Raw genomic sequence first — 17,345 nt, forward strand, 5'->3', positions numbered from 1 at the left:
TTTATGGTTTTCCTGTTAGAAAAGGCTGTAAATAAATTTCACAATAAAGAAACTGTTTTATTTAGTTTTTTTTAAGTATCTTTATAAAATTAATTTTTTATTGTATACTTATTTTAAATCACAAAAACCTATCTAACCATCACAATGCCTCAAGTAGAAATAAAGGTCACAGAACTTTAGGCTTTTGGATTTTCCATCTAGCAAACAATAAAGTATATGTTCTTTATAGTTACTGCGAATATTTAAAGTACCCACTGCCAGTGTATATTGTAGACTGACCCAACCAAAATCGACAATTGTAAGTCGTGTACATCTTTATTGGGTTTTAGTGGTTTTTGTTTGACTTCTTCATTCACACCTCCGATGGAGACCGAAACCATAAGTAATGGAGGTACTTAAAATGCTCACAATAAATGCCTGGTAAATACCGCGAAACAATTAACCGAGACAAAGTACTTTGAAAACAGTTACAAGGTCAAGGCGACCGCAAAGCCAGTCACCCACCAAACCACTTGGCAAATTCAACAACTATTCAAGTACAACAATTCAAACATTAAAAGCTGAAACAGCTGTTCCATCCAATTGACGCGGCACGCCTGCGTACAAAATATGCAAATTTCTGAATCAAAACTGTGCGAAATTACAGAAACTTGAACAAAAGACAAACTGCAACAGCTGACTAACGAAGAATTTATGTTTGAGGCAAACTTCAATAATTTTAATGCAAATTTTCTATGATTATGATAAAATAAATTTGAGTACTTTTAAAGGGAGGCAGATAAAGTGAAAATTAAATTAAAGAAAAATTGAATAGTTTTCAAAATTAATAATTATTAGAATGTCAGCAGCTCCTTGCAAGCAATCCTGGAAACACCGATATTTTCCATAACATTCTTGCTCCAAACTAATTATAAAATTCCAAGACAAAATGATTGAGTTTCTTGATAAATATAATTCAATTAGTAAATGTCTACAATCTGTGCTAAATCAAACACTGACAGACATATCAAAATGTATCCGACGACAAACTAATTGAATCTTTGTGTCCAAGCAAAGTAAAACATTTTGGCAACATTGTGGGCAAGGTGAAAACGTTGTTATTTTACACTTGAATTACATATGCTAGCTGATACAAGTTTATCTGTCCAACTGCAGGCAAGGACAACGGTGCGTATTAGTAATTTATGTGCTTTACTTCACCCAAAGACTGGGCTTGTTCACTTGTACAAAGATATGTGTATATGTGGTGCCGAATTATCTGGCACAGGGAGAACATTTGGATGGCAAGCGGCTCGTCTATGGGTTCTGGCAAAATATTTGAACTCATGCGGGAATTATTTAAATTGTTCATCTTTAATGCTGTTAATTGTCTGCAATCAAGCGGTTATTTGTTGTTCTTCTTGTTGATGTCCTGGAATGATTCTGCTCCCTCTTACCGCCCTTGCATATTAATGCAATTTATGAGGAGGAACTGGCAAAGCGTTGCTTCATTTCCCTAAGCTAAGGATTTCTTGGACTCCGACGTCTCTGCTGTCCTGGGAACTGATGTTCTCTGGTCGTGTCCTCGGTGTACCTAGATAATTCTGCATTTATAATGCTGTCAAATGCATTCACTGTTGTTTTTGGCTTTCACACAATTTAGTTAGCAGACGGGAAGGCGCTCAGGTGAATGGCCGATAAGTGACAAGATTTGTGAGCCAAAGACAGCTGTGGGAATTGGTTTTGATTGTTGGCTTTGCAATTGAAAAGTGCTAGATGTAATAGTGTGGCTTTCTTTAAAAATAATTATATTTTGGGGAAAAAACGCTTGTGATAACCAAGCTTATTGGCTTTACAAAATACAAAATATTTTCAAATTTTTAACGGTCTGTAAAACCTGTTGCTACGATATATTTTAGTTCACTATTTCTGAATGGAATCTTTTATTTCTCCCACAAGTTAGTGCACAAATTACTGAGCACTTTAATTCAGCTATTTAGGCTGTAATTTTGTGCAGAATCATTTGACACTTGTGCAAATTTAATTGCATTTTCGTTACTTGAGATCTGTAATTGCCTTCCTTTGTATTCAGGCAATTGTTGACGGCTATTGGAGAGAATAAATAAGATAAACAAAACCGGTTTTAAATACGTTTCGGACCAAAACAGTATACACATATCCAGCTGTCTATCTGGACAGATGTACACACATATAAATAACTTAATTTGTACTTATTTATTTGTCAGCTAATTAGGAAAAAATTAGTCCCGCAGTTGCCATCGCATTATACACAGCAATAACACATCTAAAAGCTTATTATTATTACTCATCAATTATGGTATCTATGGCCAATTCGATTTGATTTGATGCTATTGAATCTAACGTCTTATTCAGAACCCTTTTGGCAGTACCATAAATTCCTGAAGATATCTGCAGTAACCATGTCTCAGGCTCAAAAGGGGTTAACAAAATGTCTGTGTGTAATAAACATTTATGGCTGCTAATATTGAGTACATTGAACCGGCGGAACGAGATGGTGGCTCCTAAAGGGGCAAGTTCAAGACACATAAATTACATTTGATTATCAAAAACAGTTACCAAAACTACTTACAGCCATTCTCATACTTACTGGCATAACTTTGGGCCCAGCCCACAACACAGGGCAAAAAAAGTTGAATAGATGAGAATACAAAAGACGCCCACAAAACTATGTCAGTCAGTATCTTGGCTTTATCCCCTTCATTTCCACCCCCCGCTGGCTTCATGTCAAGTTGCCTTGTCAACGGCAAAGTTTTCCCCACATATCGGGGGTGGCTGGCGATTTTCTTGGGGTTTTCCGTCGGGTTAGTGAAGTGTGGCGTCGGCATAATACGTATTTAGGTTTCAGGCGGACGGGTATAAATTTCACTTTGTATTTCGCTGGGCCCATATTTATTTCGCCCCCCTGCCCCCGCTTTTGCGGATTTGTGTGCGAGTATTTTCAATTATACATATTCATACATCGGTACACATATCCAGCATGCATAAACAAAGTAACAACAAAGTCGACAGGTTGAAACAGAGCGCAAAAAGCCAAATCGAAAGGAGAAAGAGAAAGGCAGTCTGGCAGACAAAAGTTAACAAAACACAAAACCAATTTAACTTCTTGATTTTTGGTTCATTTTCATAAATAAGTGAAAAAGCGGCAACAGCAGCAGACGGAACACAAGTCCCCGGCATACGGATATATCCCTTGAACAGGACCCATTCCAGCTAACCTTAATGCTTTTGCACGCTCTTACGCCTTGACACAGGAAAATCCCCGATACCCCCTCCAAAATCCTTACCCGAAATCCCCCAACCTATTTTCCTTGTTGTGCACAGAAAAAAAAGAATACCTTAATGTTAGGTTACTTACTTCAAAAATGTATGCATTTAATAGCGTTTCATAATTTGTATATTATTTCAATAGTTTGACTTTACATAAAAAAATTGTAAATAAAAGTTGTAAGAACAATGTTTATGTTCTTTAGCATTTTATATTTATATCATATAGTTTCTTAAATTATTATGTAGTTAATTTAAGTGTGAAAATTTTAGTAAAATTGGATATAAAGAAGAAATGGTTAAATTGGGTTTTCCTTAAAATAATAAATAATTATATTAATTTATTGATTTTTTAAAAAAACTTTGTTTAATTTGATATTAAGATTGGACATTACAATGTAAAGTATTTTGTTTTCAGTGTAACTTTTCCAAGCATCATCAGCTGCTTTTTGTGTGCTCATTACGGCAACTTGACATTAATAGGCAGCAAACAGCAACACAAACACCCAACCATACAGATAGGAATATATATATTACATGTGTGTTTTTGCACACACCCACAAATAAAGTGAACAAATAAGCCCTGCTGGGCTTTCCTTTCCATTGAAAATAATTAAATTTTCAATTATAATCAGGAGTAAATGCGGGAATTTCTTTATTTTGTGCGGACTTTTTCTGGCTTTGTTCTCTGTTTTGGATCGTGTTGGGATTGGCACGTAGAGTGCTACATATACATGGCTCGTGAATATGGTATATTAAAGATGTCGATATGTTGGGGCACCATTAACATAAATGAACATTCAGTTTCATTGGAACGCTGTTTTAATGGTTATAGTTTGTGCAAATAGCGCAAAGTCATAATTTATTTATTTTATAAAGTTCTGATACTAACACCTATCATTAAAATATGTATATGGCTTATAATTGTAAAACAGATATTTTTTAAAAATAATTAAATGTTTTTTAATTGTTTAACTGTAGCCTTATATTTATAAAAGGTAAAATGAAAATATGTCCAAACCAAGGCATATTATAAAATTGCATATTAAATATCTGTAAAATATTCAAAATCACTTTTTTTATTTCCAATTGGGCTAAGCTAATCAAATTACCACATATAAAATACAAATATTGTAAAGAATGTAAATTAGATTTTGAAACTAAGTAAACTGAACGTTTTAGCTGAAAAAAATTACCATAATTTTTGACACATTTGCTTTGTATATTTGAACTATCATTTCTATTTGGTTACTTTTTGTATTTACATGTGTAGCAGACAAATGTGGATAGGAAAAAATATAATTTTCATTTGTGTTTCGTTTGAGCTGGCATAATGTTGAAACTTTTTGCTAAACCGATTTCCATTTGCAAACAAAAACCATGGTTTCCGTCTGTTCTCTGAAATATTATTTGCATTTTGTGCGTTACAGTGCGGGCCAAAGTTTTCTTCCGATTCAGCATATTTCCCACATAGAGTGGAAAATCTAATTTTCTATTAATTATTATTCGCACTTTTATGTGTGTGTGGGCAGGCTGGCTTGTGTTTGTGTCCTTTGCTCCCGTCTGCTGAAGTGGTCAAAGTTTTATTGGCTTCTCTTCGGTTTTTGTTTAATTGCTAAATACCAGGATGCTGTGGACCAACTTTAACTGCAGACCAGTGACCAACGTCATCTGCTTGGTTTGGCCTGGCTGCTGGTTCAAGACAAGGAAAGTTGTTTATGGCGCAGGTTGAGTGAGGCAAAACTTTTCTTATTTACCTGTTGGCGCAGACAATACTTTATGGCCTGATGATGATTATAAAGCTGCTCCCCGACCTCGGATTTATGAGTCCTCTTTGAGAGTTGGTGAGTCGGAGTTGATCCGGATTGGTCCAGCTGGTCTTTGCTAAATATCATTTTTATGGGGATGGGGAAAATTGGCTTAGTTCTCTGTTAGTTTGCTGTGGTCTTTATTATGTGATTGTGGTTAAGGTAGGTACTTTCTAAAAATATATGGTTGTATTTAAGTGAAGATCAATAGGGGAACACTCAATTTTCGTTGAAATTTGGCAAGTTTTCTTTAATTCAATCTTTATTTAAATAATAATATTTTTTTAATATTTAACTGCTATTCCGCCAGGGCTTACATTATAAAATATGTGTTGTTTACTCAGAATCGTTTAGTGTTATGCCGCACATGAACTTTCGCTGATTGGACTCTGTAAATTATTGTTTTTCCTGTCGTAGCCATTAATCGTTGGACGAAAAGCTCAATACGCCCCGGGTAAATACTGTCTATCTGCACAAGAATGATTTCCCATCGATTATGGCTAAGCCCCAAGATGTCCGAATGGCTTATCAGTAAATATACCGCACAAACAACAGAACGGAAAGATATACAAGGACACAAAACAATCGAAAACCATTTCGTCAACGTTCATTTGCTATAAGTACTTGTTGTACGGATAAGTTTTGGCTATGTCCGAAACTATCAATATCGCAATATCATTTAGCGCTAATCCCCGATACAATTTGGTCATGTTAATGCCCCGACAGCTGACCCGAAAGACCATTTCAACACTTTCAATCAAGCAGGGCCAAAAAGGTTTCCCATTCATTTTCATTTTAAGACGCCAGACATCAGCTGCTTCCTTCGGAACTTTTCTACTGGCTTCATCTCTTGCCAAATTGTTCGTTGTTCGTTGGTTTTGTAGGCTTAAAGCTCCTTTTCAAGTGGCTTTCAGGGGGTTGTCGTTCCCCACTTCGCTTCTCGCCATCGGTTTTCTTGGCCGTTTTGAAGATATTCGCTTATAAGTTGGAAAATTACAAAAATTTTTGCGTATTTGCCTCGGTTGTTGCTGTCGGTTGCTAGCTGCTTTGACTCGGTGTCTGTGGTACACATGCTCTTGTCTCTGGCCCTGTGTTGGTGCAACAAAAGCCAGCGGGAAAATCAAATAAGCAACAGCCAAAACATCTTTTCAGCAGACTCCGAAAGAATAAAACTTGGAGCAGATGAAGGCTAGAGAAGCATGCAGCCCAGCCATCAAAAGCCGGAAACTACAATTTTGTGGCAGAAGTTAAGGCACCGCGCACAACTTGTCGATTCTGCGTTGCGTTGGTTGCCCGCCGCCTTTTCTGCACAGTGAATAAATATTTGGAAAGCAGTTTAACAATTCCAAATTTGTTTTTATAAAAGTGGCATCCTTTTTTTCTATAAATAAGCACTCTAGCACTCACAACACAATTCACTTATCATTGCATATTGAAAAATCAGTTATTTAAAATCGTTAGTTTTTTATTTCATTCAATTTATACATGTAAGTTATCAGTAATAAGGTATTGGTTTCTACGACTTGATTTCCTTTAAAATGAGTTTGGCAAAAGCAATTATTTTGAGCTATTTAATATAAATTATTATTGTTTTTGGACTCTTGTAGATAAGTCAGATTAGAAAATATATAAAGTTAGTGCAATAAATATAAGCTTAACCTTGTCGCACTAGGATAGTAAATAAATAAATACAAATAAAAATAGTAAAAAATAGGTGCTTAAAAAAACACATTAGCGTTAAGAGTGTATTTTGAATTCATAAAAGTACCGGTATTGTTTGAAACACAACTACAAAATTTCAATGGATTTATTAAGAAAAAAACAACGTTAATTGTTATAATAAATTTCTCTGTGTGATTTATGCTCTTCTTGGTGGTGGCGGCATAAAAACTTTGTTTATGCTTATTCATAGAGTTTTTCCTTTGGTTTTTTTTCGATTTATTTTTGCTTGCAAAAATCGTGCCAACAACTGATTTGACTGAGGACTTCTACCGCACTCGCTGAGGCGGTGAAGTGGAAATTGGGGATCGGAGAGTGGGTGGCTGTCTGTTCTGATTTGGTGGGTGTTGTGGACGGCAATGTGGAAGGGGAGATGGGTGGGTGGAGGTGGGCAAGGCTGGTTCTTATTTAGTTCTTTGCAGCTACTTTGGTTTAGGCGAAATAACTGTATAGCATTTTTAGTGAAAGAAGTGTGATGGGTCAGTGCCAACTCTGCAATATAAGTACTCAAAGTTTTGACACTTTTGCAATTCTTGACGTAGTTTAACTGAATTAGACGTGAACTATTTCGTGAGGTAAGTTAATATTAAACTTTGTTTACACCTTATTTAAATGCAATTACCATTTTTGGGAGTTCTACTTTAAATAATCAAAGGCTAAAAAATGAAAGATTTTTGTAACAATTTAAAACTTTTAAAGTCTAGCAACAGAACAAAAAAAAGTTCATGGTATTTTTACAAATAAAATTTTGATGGAAATTTACTTAATACCTATAACTTTTAAACTAAAGATTACATTTTTAAGTTTAGAAATTATGAACCTGCAATTAAATATCTGAAAATGTTTTTATTTAAGTATAGTTCAGAGACAAATTATGGTATTTTGAGCAAACTTACACCACAAAATCATTTTAATTTCTCCGAAAAACCACTAACTTCTTACAGTGATCACTCTACTCTATTTTCTGTGCATACTGGAGTCATCTATCCAGACACCAACTCCATGACGACGGGAATGGATGAGGGGTGCTTGGCACTCAACTCAACTACTTTATTTGTGCTTTTGTATCTGGTCGCGTTATTATTTAACTTGTGAATGCCCTCAATGATGTGTTTTTCTCTGCGTACTTTATGCTGATTTCGCCTCAACTCTTGGGGCCATCTATTGTGTATTTGGATTTGCACATTTTCAGTTGGCGCAACACACAAGAACACCCCGATATTGAGGGTAGCACGCGCCACAGACGGCATCTGGTCGAATGGTTTTGGTTTGGCGTACTTTTAACTTTCGTTGGCCATTTGCTGAGCATGTTTTTCTTTTCCATTTGTTGACGGTCCGAACACAACTTTGTGCCGCAAAAGTTTGTTTATAAATCAACTTTTTTGTTGCTTCACAGTGGGAAGTTTCCTTTGACTCTAGCTGCTTGGTTCCCTACTTCCATCCATCCATCTCCCAGTTGGATAGTTTGCATACAACGCTGCGTATGCGCAACTTCAGCGAGTCCAGCAGAATGCACTCGGCGTTTGGGGAATTTCTGTACGAAATTTACATTCATTTTGGTGCAAATTATTGAGTAAACAGATTGCACCTCAGCCCCCAAGTGGGTGAGAGCTCGTTTTGGAAATATTCGCGCATTTGCAGGAGCTAAGCAGCAACATCCTTAGTCCTTAGTCCTTTTCCTATTTCCCCCTCCCTCTGTAAGCAACAGTTTTCAGTAGTGCTCTGCATTGTTTTCCGTTTTTAGTTTGCAGTTTTCAGTTTAGTGCAAAAGTTCTTGTTCAAGGCGATTATGATCTTTGCTTAATGTAGTGGAGTCCCCAAAGTGGTTTATCCTCTTAAAATGTCCTTGCGCCATGAATGAATGGCCCGACCGCATTCAGCATTTCGCAACATTTTCTTTTGGAATTAAAATCTAATTTAATCCCTCAATCCTGTCTGTATAAATAAACCATTAGTTTGCCACTTTGACTGATGGCCTGTCCCTCCGGTTTTGTGATTAAACCTCACCAAAAAAAAAATGTGAAACGAAATAAAACCCTTTTCTCATTAAAAATCGACGAGCAACGAAATGTTTTGGCAAACAGAAACAGTAAAACGTGTTTAAACCAAATGCTATTGGCTTTGCCCGTCCGACAAGTCTGACAACGCTGACAACTGACTGAAGATGGCCCGAAGCGGAATGGATTTTCAGTTCAGTTGGGTTCAGTTCAGTTCAGAAACGGAATGGAGTTCTACTTCCTGCATTTCCAACTGGCCAACTGACGTATCATGATTAATTATTTGCAGGGTTGAAGTGTTTTTGAATCAACAATTTCGATAGGCTGACATTTGAATATACTTCTCAGGGGCTTTTGATTGGGTATAAATGTTTTTCGATACACTTGTCAATACTAGAGGCTTTAAGAGTTTTAAAATTTAAATGTAAAATGTTCGTCTTATTTTGTACTATTATAAAGTTCCTCATCAATGTCGGACATTTCTTAATGAATGTGGGCGTATCAAAATGAATCCTAAATGTACTACTTACTAAGTGTTCCTTTTATTTATTAATTGTTAGTCTTTCAATAGTTACCATTTTTTATTAATTCCAAAAACTTTTCTTTGCAGACTTCAGAAAGTCTGTCAACTTTGTTCTGTGCTAGCTCTTATTTTCGCCTTAATTAAAAACATTTTTTATAGTCCAAACAAACTTAATGCTCAACAACTTGTATTTACATTTTTCATTCTGTTGTCCACCGTTTGGTGCTGTGTTGTTGTTTCGCTCACTCATGTATTTATTTGTTAATTTTCTGAAATGGCTTTTTGCAACTGATTTCAGGCAAGATGCCTCATTATGTTTAATGTACATTTTTTGCCCTCGCTGAATATATAGAAGGCACAATTGTTGCTGACAGAGAATTAATTGCATTTAATCAGTACAAGCCAAGTTCAGGGTGATCCAGCGACAGAGCCAGTAACTCGAATATCGTTAATGGGTTTTTGATTAATTGTGCAGACGGTCGGACAATTGACTTTGATTTGCATTATACAAATTTAATTAATAACCCAAGAATAGGCCTATGGGGTCAGGGCTAAATGTAACAAATATATTTATTATTCTATTCTTTCAAGTATGTGTATGATACCAGCAGGAAAAAACTATAATTGAAAATCAGTTGTACTATTGCAAAAATTAAATAATCTTTTGTTTGTACAAGAGCATTGCGCCGTCGACTTTACGGTGCAATTTTTTTGCGTCTGAATTTTACCATAAACCATTAAAATGATTTTAATTAATTTGGTTAAGGACTGCAATGAGTTTGTTTCTTTTTTTTTATTTCGCGTCTGTAAAGAATTTTAAAATAATTTTTCACCACTCTGGTGTTTGTTTATTTAACAATTGTTTCGTGTCAGCAATTGGGACAGAGTACACAGCTGCAGGGATTACATTATTAAAGCGCATACATCGAATGTTTATAATTATTAAATAAAGACCTGAGCAAACACCGTGCGACGGCAAAGTGAACAAAGTATGGCCGCCATTGAATTGACAATAAATTAAATGTTTCTTCGGGCCTTTTAATTGCTTGCGCAAATGGAACATATCAAATATGAATAAGGTTTGCTCACACATAAACCATGCATGAACTTTATTGAATTGAAATGTTTACAGAGCACACTCGAATCCGTTGTGATGCCCTGTGATATATAATGGCTCTCAAAGTTGGATAAATGGATAATCCCCACTGTCTGAGACATCAGCAGCGTCAAAGCGCATAAAAGTCGATCAACGAATTTCCCGCTGTTTTCAGGGAAATCATCGCCAAAACGTGTACAACTTTTCCATTTTCCGTATTTTAATTGACGCGCATCATGTCAGCGGAACAAAAACCTGAGGACACAACACGGAATCGAGTGGGTGGTGGATATGAAAGTGGGTCTGCCAGTGGGAGTAAAGGGTGCTGATCCGATGACAGGGTGCCTGCCATAGTTTCGCAGTTAGCGAAATCATCGATAGATGACGCGTCGGCTGATGCTTGGACTTGATAGATTGGCAACAGGAAAAACTACAAAAAATCCAACAAAATGCGATGGCAAGGGACGAGTAGATCGAGCGAAGCCCGTTATTTCACAGTTGCCAGCACAAAATGCAGTTGACAGCCACCCCGCCGACGTGAAAACGACGACAGCACATCGAAAAAATAATAAAATCCATGCAAAAGATCCGACTATATCACACCCACTAGTTTTGAGACCATCTTCTGAAATTAGTTGCAGCCTGAACGTGGTTACAGCCCACCTACTGATTTTAATTAGAAGTCTACCCAATTAAAACAATGGCGCTATAGTTGTTTATTCAATTTAGTGCTGCAACCGCGGAAGTTACAGTTTGATCTTCCGTGAGAAATTAAAACCAACAAACAAAAGCAATAATATATTTATTTATGAGATAAGCAGTTATAATTTAGTTAACTATTTTTTTTCATGGCCTTGCTTTTAAAGAAAATAAAAATAAAACATTATTTGCAGTTGAATAATTTCGTAGAAATTATAAAATTTGATTTTGTAATTGTATATATTTTAAAATTTCGCATAATATATTTTTTCAAATTTTGAACAGAGATAAATCATATTTATATATCAAATAAATGTTATCAAGAAAACAGCAGCTCATATATGCGGCATAAATAATTTTTTAAATTATATTTTTTTCAACATTTTTGCACAGATCAACCATATTCAGATTTTCCTTCTGCCCAAAGGCAATATACCTTTAAAATTCATGAGTGTGGGGTGCAATAAGAAGGAAAACATTGAGCGGATGCTCGTTGGCTGAGGAAATGAGAAACTCATTCATTTGGCAGCGGCGGCGGTAGCAATCCACCTACGCACACAATAACCTTCGAAAAATCGTTGACATGCGAAATTTTAATTAAAACAAAAATGAAAATAATGCAGGGAAAAGAAACAAAGAGTCTTGTATAAAGTGCAGTTACAATAAAAAAAATGCCAAACGAAAATGTCAAAAATATCAACAGCATAAACACACGTCACCAAACAGGAGGCAGGGAAAAATAGGAGAAAATGAGAATACACGAAGAAAAATCAACTATACATTTTATTTTAAAACGTTTGAAATTGATAAGTCATAATTTCAGAATAATTAAATACTCACTTTGGCATTGTTTTAAACTTTTTTTTTCTTTTTTTTCTGAATCAAAAATATGTTGAGAATATTCTGTTCAAATTTCGAGTGAATCCCAAACGTATGAAAAACTTTCAATCGATTTTCCCGAATACGTATTTTTTTAAGTTCGTGAACATCAGAACTCAAAATCTACTGAACCGATCCTTTTGAAAATTTTAACATTACTTCTTCACATTAATTAGCAGTAAATGCCGAAGAGTTTTTTTGTTTTTTTTTGTTTTTTCTATATTTTAATAACAAATTACTTTGTTGTTTACTTTATAGTCCTCAAAAATATTAATATACATTTTGTAGGTACCTATTAGGTACCTATTTAAAAATAATTTTACAAAATATTCTGAGTATTAAAACTACTATCTAACTATCTAATTTATTTTACTGTAATTATAAACTTTTGTAACGTATCATTTATTTAATGCCAACTCTGGTTTTAAGCCGCCAATACTTTAAGTTGAATTTTTAAAACCAAGGAGCCACTCTTTTTGAGTGTATGTGTGTGGCACAAAGCTTTTAAGTGCTGTCAGCACGGGAAAGAGCCAAAGTTGGTAACAGCAAAATGGCTGCCTGCTAACATCTTCAGTCACTGCAAACTGCAGCTCATTAGCACCTCGTAGCGCTCACACAGATACACACGAGCACTGAGACACGAACTTGGCACTTTTGGTCGCGGTTGACTTTCCTCGATGGCTGCACTGCCTCCAGGCCTCACTTTCGGCTTCAGCCTCATCCCCAGCTTCGGTTTCGGATGCACCTTCTCCACGTTGGCATTACTGCCGCAGAACTCTTTGCACATTGGTGCGGAAATTTTGTTGCAATGAAGTTTAGCGTTGAGTGCATGTTGCTCTTGAGTAAAATTAATGTAATTGCTCTTTGAAATCAGGTACGTACTTTTTTCTTTGCCTCCTCAGGCACGTGCTAAACTTTCCACGGTGGCTCATAATTAGATATTCCGCCAGCATTTCAGATTATTACTTGTATGTTATCTATATTGCAGATAGGTTTTGTTTTATTTTTTTTATACCATTTTGGATATAGTTTCTAGGTGTTCAGCAATAAAAAAAATGTATAAACAAAAACAAAACCTTTGTAAAAGTCTCAGTTTTCTTCATATTTATTATTTTATATTTAAACTATGTATTAAAGATGATTTAAGTCCGAGGCATCTTAAAAATACAATTAAAACCAGGCGAATATTTCTGTTGATATTAAATTATTATACTTGAATTAAAGTATAAAAAATGTACTAACACAAAACTACTGACTAAGCTTTTTCATCATCTAGGTCGTTTCTCTGTTTTTGATTTTATTTCAAACAAGAAGGAAAGCAAACTTCGGCAAGCCGAAGTTCATATACCCTTGCAGCTATTGCATTAATTAAATACTTTTGAAAACATTTAAATTATGATTTACTTGAGTATGTGCTAAAAAAAAACATTGAAACTATGATTATTTGCAGCTCAATTATTAGATAGTTATTTTATATATTTTTATTATTTCTATGGGAGCTATATGCTATAGACGTCCGATTTTGATAAAATTTATACCATAATTCTGAAATAATTAAACATTGCTAAATGTCGAAGAACTAAACAAAAAATTAAAAAACAGAAAAGTTATAATTTTTTTCATTTATTTTTCCGATTGTTCCTATGGGAGCTATATGCTATAGTCGTCCGATTTTGATGAAATTGAAACCGTAATTCTGAAATATTAAACCATTACTATATCTCGAAGAACTAAACAAAAATTAAAAAACAGCAAAGTTATAATTTTTTTTCATTTATTTTTTCCGATTGTTCCTATGGGAGCTATATGCTATAGTCGTCCGATTTTGATGAAATTTAAACCGTAAATCGGAAATATTTTACCATTACTATATGTCGAAGAACTAAACAAAAAATTAAAAAACAGCAAAGTTATAATTTTTTTTCATTTATTTTTCCGGTTGTTCCTATGGGAGCTATATGCTATAGTCGTCCGATCCGGCTCGTTCCGACTTATATACTACCTGCAATAGAAAGACAACTTTTGGGGAAGTTTCATGCAGATAGCTTTAAAACTGAGAGACTAGTTTGCATATAAACGGACGGACAGACGGACAGACGGACAGACGGACATGGCTAGATCGACTCTCCTAGTGATGCTGATCAAGAATATATATACTTTATAGGGTCGGAAACGTCTCCTTCACTGCGTTGCAAACTTCTGACTGAAATTATAATACCCTCTGCAAGGGTATAATGACGTTTGGATCAATTTTTAATGCGTATAATCTTTTGCCACATGCTCAAGAAAATAGTTTATCTATTTTGGTGTTTAAATTCTTAATATCTTGGTTGATTTTCAATGGCGAAATTAGGCCATAAAAGTTTTGAGAAAACTAACACCGCATTGCGACCCGAGCTGACCAGTCCAATTGAACCACTTAGAAGTTGCTGTTCTGTCACAAATGTCCGTAATAAAAGTTTTCGTTTCGTTCAACTTTTTTCCTTGACTCCCTCTTGCTGACGTCCATAAACTTGTAACACTTTAGTAAGAGCCACAGCCACCCATATAGTCAGCTGGTCTCTGATATTTCCAAGTGATTAAGTCGTTCACAAACAAAGATATGATGGGAAAAAGAGCAATATTTTTTATTGATATCCACAGTGGCTGGGTTTGTGCAACCAATTTGGTGCGTAGAACAACAAAAGTGTTGAAAACTGCCCTGAAAAGCCAAAAAGTCAACATTCCCATGGGTAAATTTAATAGTACAACGGGGTATACGAGCTCTAAAGTGCCGTAAGCATTTGTTTTACTTCGTATCTTTTTTATGATTTTTTGTTTTTATTTTGGGCTAAAAGTTGCCTTGGCTTAGATGAAGTTTTTGGTACTTTTCAGACGGGTTGGCAGAGTGCAGGCTTTTGGGGTTTGTCGGGAAACTAGTAAATCTAATTTCCAACCACACACACACACAGGCAGCCAGGCAGGCAGCCATGTAACTGCAACCCAGGTCCTTCGAGGATGTCTGAGCAAGTTCGTCAGCGTTCGTCAACTGCAGGAGTTCCTTGGTGCGCCGCTTGTTGGCATTTTTCGAGCTTACCGACTTAGCCAACTTGTAGCTGTTGGCCTGGTAAGCACTTCAGTTAACACAAGCACCCGTCGCCCACATATGTTTGTGGCTCGTTTGGGGCGGAGTTATACCATGTTTTATTTGTTGCCAACTACTAGAAACAACTGCCAAAGCCAAAGCCAAAGCTAAAGGCAAGTGAAACTGCAACTGCCACTGCCACTGCAGGTTGCTCTGCCATGCTCTTTACAACTTGTTTCAAGTTGTTTCGCCGCTTTTTAGCTGTGTGCCAGCAACATGTTGGAAGTCTGAAGTGGCCACATCTCTGCTATCAGCAATGAATGCACGCACGCATATGGAAATTTATATGTTTTACCTGCTCGCGGTAACAGCAAATGGCCTGAAAATAACTGAAAAAGTGCAAGCTCCTTTCGGCATCACTAATGGTGTGATTTTGATCGTTAGGTGAGGGAACACCTTTTGGCAATCAGTTTATTAATCGCTGGTTGTCTGACGGAAATACTCAAAGCAGAGTTAATGAGTTCTGAGCTCCAATAAAAATTCAATAATTTATTCAAAAATAAAGCTTCCAGTCATATGTACCTAAAGGCAACAAAACGAAATTGGTGAGATTTTGTTTAATGCTTAAAATTTAAATTTATGTAAAATTGCTTAAAACATTATACTATTAAGTAAATTTACCAGCTTACTACGATCAATAGTTGAATATTGAAGTAGATTTATACAATTTCAGTTTGCTTGGATCGCGAAAATCTTTTAGTGCATAAATTCTTCGGATATGTATTTATTCTGCATATGCTGGCAGTTTAAACAAGTTCAAAATTGGCTGGGCATGCTTAGGTTCACAACGCAGAGCACATACATTTACAATATACAAATAACACGAGTTACTTAATTTAATAATTGATTTCTTATATTTTTATAAATATTAAATCTAGAAAAGATTATTGAAATGTTAGCATTCTTCAGAACTTATTTGCCCTGATGATTAAATATGGCTTGAAAAATATAATAATGCACTTATTCTTAGAGAAACCCTTTAATATGCGACCGGCTTGCATAAATTCGCAGTTTGCTTGGCATACGAGGACTTCTTTAGTTGCACATTCCTGGCTGCCATTGAAGTGCATCTGTCGCACATTTGTTCTGCTGTCTGCAATCACAGCCCGAAAAGTCCCACACCAGCGCAGCTTTGTTGTGCGTCCTTTGCGTGTGTGTGACCATTCGTGAGCGTGGAGGCAAAACAAAAATTCTGTGATGCCAAGTGCAGTCTGTGTAGTGGTAGTGCTGGTGGAAACGGCGGCGGCGGAAGTTAGCAGGCAAAGCGGCGGAAATGTAAAATCAATGTTGCTGCTGTCGCCGTAGAACTGCAGCTGGCAGTTCTTCGGTTGCACTATGGGCTGAATGACTACTTTTTGTGGCATTTCTTAATAACTTAAGAACGAAATGAGATATTTGAGTTTTATTTTTTGACTTAAGCTTATATTAACAAATTTGTGAATTTTCAGCCCTTTTTCAAAAGATATAATTTTCTATTTTTTAACACAAATATTTGTTGTTGTTTGTTTTCTTAAAATTAAAATACGAACGCGAATTAATATAATTTTGACAAATAGTAGCGTGGTCCTATGCTTTTTTTTTAACCGAAAATCTCATTTTAATACTTATGTTCGACCAATTATATATAACTATATTGTTTTTACTAGGTTTATTTCATACCATTTTTATGTGTTCTATCAAGATTGGCTTACAAGATGAAGGAAGTGCACTTTAAAATTACATTCATTTCCTTAAAAACTAGTTGAAACTATTATTATTTCTTTATTCAAAGATTAATTTTTGTTAAACTTTTTTTTTAATGTTTACACAACTTTTTTAAGCAGTTGACAGTCAAAAATTTTTCTTTAAATCTTCTTAATTTTGCTGTTTTATGTATTAAAAAAGATGTATTGTTTTGTTTTAAAGGTGCCTCTTGCACACGTCCCATAGTGGGTTGGATCTGGGTGAATATAGTTGGGTTTTGGGGCTCTGTTCTCCGGCATTGTTGAGGCATTGTTGTCACTGCTCAGATCCCAATGCTGCTGTGCATTTTGTGATTGTTATGACTGTTTGTGATGTTTTTGTTGCTGCTGGTATTATTATTATTATTGTGCATTTGCTTATGTGTATGAAAAATGCATAAAAAGTTTTTGCTCCTTTGCCCAACGAAATGTGCAAACAAAATAAACAATCCGAAAAACAAACTCATGCACACACACATGGGCATGCAATTATG

The 17,345-nt window shown here is 35.5% G+C and overlaps 1 protein-coding gene across 2 annotated transcripts in view; it reads left to right on the forward strand.

The window, feature by feature from the left end:
• LOC128259863 (Ig-like and fibronectin type-III domain-containing protein 2) overlaps nt 1–17,345 on the forward strand; it is an 82,750-nt gene that overhangs the window by 38,893 nt on the left and 26,512 nt on the right. The window lies entirely within an intron of this gene.

The sequence above is a fragment of the Drosophila gunungcola genome (assembly GCF_025200985.1).
Source record: "Drosophila gunungcola strain Sukarami chromosome 3L unlocalized genomic scaffold, Dgunungcola_SK_2 000009F, whole genome shotgun sequence".
NCBI lineage: Eukaryota > Metazoa > Arthropoda > Insecta > Diptera > Drosophilidae > Drosophila > Drosophila gunungcola.